The following is a 4,706-nucleotide window of genomic DNA, read 5'->3' on the forward strand; positions in this document are numbered from 1 at the left end:
CGGCCGGCTGACCGCTCAGTCCCGGGAAGGCTGCACAGATGACTTCGGGGACGGAGGAGGGACATTCAACATGGGGCGGGGGGCAGGGGACTCGGCAACTGGGAAGATCACGGCCAGGAGGGGAGAGAGGAGGCACTAGATAGCCCGGAGGACATAATACTACTACTACTACTAATAATGGGACTTGTTAAGCGCTTACTATGTGCCCAGCCCCGTTCTAAGCACTGGAGGAGAGACGAGATCATCAGATTGTCCCACGTGAGGCTCTCAGTTTTCATCCCCATTTTACAGATGAGGGAACGGAGGCCCAGAGAGGTGAAGTGGCTTGACCAAGGTCACACCGCAGACCAGTGGCAGAACCGGGATGGGAACCCACATCCGGTGAATCCCAAGCCCGGACTCTTTCCGCTGAGCCACGCTGCTTCTCAGGTAATAGTAATAATAATAATGATGGTCTTCGTTAGAGTGTTTATTATAGGCCGGGCACTGTATTCATTCATTCAGCTGTATTTACTTGAGAAGCAGCGTGGCTCAGTGGCAAGAGCCCGAGCTTGGGAGTCAGAGGTGATGGGTTCTGATCCCGGCTCTGCCGCTTATCAACTGTGTGACCTCGGGCAAGTCACTTCGCTTCTCTGGGCCTCAGTGACCTCATCTGGAAAATGGGGATGAAGACCGGGAGCCCCACGTGGGACGACCTGATCACCCTGTATCTCCCCCAGTGGTAAGCAAGCGGTAAGCACTTAACAAATACCCTCGTTGTTATTATTATTGAGCACTTACTGTGTGCAGAGCACTGTACTAAGCACTTGGGAAAGTACAATACAGCAATAAAGAGAGACAATCCCTGATCCCAGTGAAGTCACAGTCTGCGGGGCGGGGAGAAAGATATCAATACAGATAAACAGACATCAATATAAATAAATTACATGGTACTAAGATCTGGGGTTGATACAAGCAAATCGAGTTGGACACAATCCCTGTCCCCCGTGGGGCTCACAGTCTCAATCCCCATTTTACAGATGAGGGAACTGAGGCCTAGAGAAGTGAAGTGACCCGTCTAAGGTCGTGCAGCAGACAAGTGGAGGGGGCCAGGATTCGAACCCGTGACTTTCCGACTCCCAGACCCGGGCTCTAGAATACCTCTAGAATCACGAGGGGAGATCAGAAAGCCCAGAGGAGAGAATGAGGAGAGGGGAGCTCTGGACGGACCAGAACACAGTGTGAGGAGAAGCGAGGGCAGACAGTCCAGAAGAGAGAATGAGGTCGGGGAGATCAGACAGCCCAGAAGAGAACATCAGGAGAGGGGAGATCAGACGGCTCAGAGTGGGGAGATCGGACGGCCCAGGGGAGAGAATGAGGAGAGGGGAGATCGGACGGCCCAGAATGCAGAATGAGGAGAGAGGAGAGCAGACGGCCTAGAAGAGAAAATGAGGAAAGGGGAGATCATTCAGCCCAAAAGACAGAATGAGAGGGGAGGGCAGACAGCCCGGGAGACGGAATGATGAGGGGAGAGATTAGACAACTCAGAAGAGAATATCAGGAGAGGGGAGATCAGACAGTCCAGAGGCGAACATCAGGAGAGGGGAGATCAGACAGTCCAGAAGAGAAAATGAGGAGAGGGGAGATCTGGACTGACCGGAGAGAGAATGAGGAGAGGGGAGACCAGACAGCCCAGAAGACAGAATGAGGAAAGGGGAGATTAGACATCCTAGAAGAGAGAATGAGGAGAGGGGAGATTAGACGGTCCAGAAGAGTGCATCAGGAGAGGGGAGATCAGACGGCTCGGATGGGGAGGTCGGACGGCCCCGGGGAGAGAATGAGAAGAGGGGAGATCTGGACAGACCAGAATGCACAATGGGCCGGGGGGTGGCGTGGGGTCGGACAGCCTAGAGGAGAGAATGAGGAGAGGGGAGAGCGGACGACCTAGAAGACAGAATGAGGAGAGGGGAGAGCAGACGGCTTAGAAGAGAGAATGAGGAGAGGGGAGATGGGATGACCTAGAAGAGAGAATGAGGACAAGGGAGAGCAGATGACCTAGAAGAGAGAATGAGGAGAGGGGAGATGGGATGACCTAGAAGAGAGAATGAGGACAGGGGAGAGCGGACGACCTAGAAGAGAGAATGAGGAGAGGGGAGATGGGATGACCTAGAAGAGAGAATGAGGAGAGGGGAGAGCAGATGACTTAGAAGAGAGAACGAGGAGAGGGGAGAGCAGACAGCTCAGAGTGGGGAGATCGGACGGCCCAGAGGAGAGAATGAGGAGAGGAGAGTCTGGACAGACCAGAAGAGAGAATGAGGAGAGGGGGAGATCAGACAGCCTAGAAGAGAGAATGAGGAGAGGGGAGAACAGGCAGCCTGGGAGTCAGAACGAGGAAGGGAGAGATTGGATAACCCAGAAGAGAATATCGGGAGAGGGGAGAGCAGACAGCTCAGAGTGGGGAGATCGGACGGCCCAGGGGAGAGAATGAGACGGTAGGTCAGACTGTTCAGAAGAGAGAAAATGAGGAGAGGGGAGAGCAGAAAGCCCAGAAGACAGAATGAGGAGAGGGGAGATGAGATGGCCCACAAGAGAGACCGAGGACAGGGACGATCAGACAACCCAGAAGAGAACATCAGGAGAGGGGAGATCAGACAGATCAGGGTGGGGAGATCGGACGGCCTGGGGGAGAGAATGAGGAGAGGGGAGATCAGGACAGACCACAAGAAGGAATCAGGAGAGAGGAGATCAGACAGCACAGAATGCAGAATGAGAAGAGAGGGAGATCAGACGGCCTAGAGAAAGGAATGAGGAGAGGGGAGATCAGATGGCCTAAAAGAGAGAATGAGGAGAGATCGTTCAGCCCAGAAGAATGAGGAGAGGGGAGATCCGACTGTCCGGAAGAGAGGAGAAGGAAGAGCCGACGGCAGATCACGCTGGGAGCACGAGGAGCGTTCCTCGGCGGCGGTGAGGGCGGGGAGGCCGAAGGCGCGCAGAGAGCCGAGGCCGCGGACGGCCGACGTCTCCTTCTGCTGCTGTGGAGGCGCAGAGGGGGTCCGCGCGGTCGTCTCTCCAAAAACTCTGGGGGAGAACGGGCGGCCGCGGCCGGAGGGCTCGCCGGGGCCGCGGGCGGGACTGGGACCTCTGAATCGCCGGAGCCCCATACCCTGCTCCTCCTGCCACGGCCCCTACGCGGCCTTCTCTTCTTCACGTCGTCCGGAGGCACAATTTCATCTTCCTTACGTGTCTGTCCCCCGTCCCCTCTCCCCCTTTCAATTTTTAATAACAATAATAACGGTATTTATTAAGCACCTACTGTGGGCCGAGCACTGTTCTAAGCGCCGGGGTAGATACAGGGTCATCAGGTCGTCCCGCGTGGGGCTCGCAGTCTCCATCCCCATTTTCCATCTGAGGGAACTGAGGCCCAGAGAAGTGAAGTGACTTGCCCACGGTCCCACAGCTGACAAGTGGCCGAGCAGGGACTCGAACCCATGACCTCTGACTCCCCAGCCCGGGCTCTTTTAGATACAGACTGATCGGGTTGGATAAAGTCCCGTCTCCCACTTGGGTCTCGCGGTCTTCATCCCCATTTCCAGATGAGGTGACTGAGGCCCAGAGAAGGGAAGTGACTTGCCCGAGGTCACCGGGCAGAGGAGGAGGGACGGAGCCGGGACGAGAAGCCGGGACTTTGGGACTCCCGGGCCCGGGCTCCAACCGCTAGGCCTCGCCACCTCTCCATCATCCTCACCCCGCTGATTGCCTTATCCCCGTTCAATACCCGCACGCTAGCTCCTCTTTCGTTTGTTCATTTATCCAGTGGTATTTAGTGAGCGCCGACTCCGTGCAGAGCGCTTTTCCTAAGCGCTTGGAGAGTACAATTCCCCAAGGGACAGAGACGATCCCTAGCCGACGACGGGCTCGCCGTCTAGAAGCCGCGTGGCTCAGTGGAAAGAGCCCGGGCTTGGGAGTCAGAGGTCGTGGGTTCGAATCCCGCCTCCGCTTGTCTCCTGTGTGACCTTGGGCAAGTCACTTCTCTGGGCCTCAGTGACCTCATCTGCAAAATGGGGATGATGACTGTGAGCCCCGCGTGGGACAACCTGATCACCTTGGATCTCCCCCAGCGCTTGGAACTGTGCTTGGCACCTAGAAGGGCTTAACAAATGCCATTATTATGAGAAAGGGGGAGTCATCTCTAGACTTTGAGCTCGTTGCGGGCAGGAAATGTACCCATTTACCGCTCTCTTGCCCTCTCCCAAGCGCTCAATACGGCGGTCGGCAGACAGTCGGCCCTCGATCCGCTCCACGGAACGGATGAAGGAATCGGAGGAGCAGCGTGGCTCAGTGGAAAGAGCACGGGCTTTGGAGTCAGAGGTCATGGGTTCTAATGCCGGCTGCGCCAACCTGTCAGCTGTGTGACTTTGGGCAACTCACTTCTCAGTGCCTCAGATCCCTCATCTGTAAAATGGGGATGACGACTGTGAGCCCCAAGTGGGACAACCTGATGACCCTGTATCTCCCCCAGCGCTTAGAATAGTGCTCGGCACATAGTAAGCGCTTAACAAATACCAACATTATTATTATTATTATTATTATTATTATTAATAAAAGAGAACGGAAGGACAGAGTCCAAGTCGATGCTCCGGGCCCGTGGCGATCCGGGCCGGTCTCCCCCTCCCCTCCCGCGGCTACCTACCACGGGGGCCGACGGCTCATCCAGAAAGGAGGCGGGA

Source organism: Ornithorhynchus anatinus, chromosome 2, assembly GCF_004115215.2.
Source record: "Ornithorhynchus anatinus isolate Pmale09 chromosome 2, mOrnAna1.pri.v4, whole genome shotgun sequence".
NCBI classification, from domain to species: Eukaryota; Metazoa; Chordata; class Mammalia; order Monotremata; family Ornithorhynchidae; genus Ornithorhynchus; species Ornithorhynchus anatinus.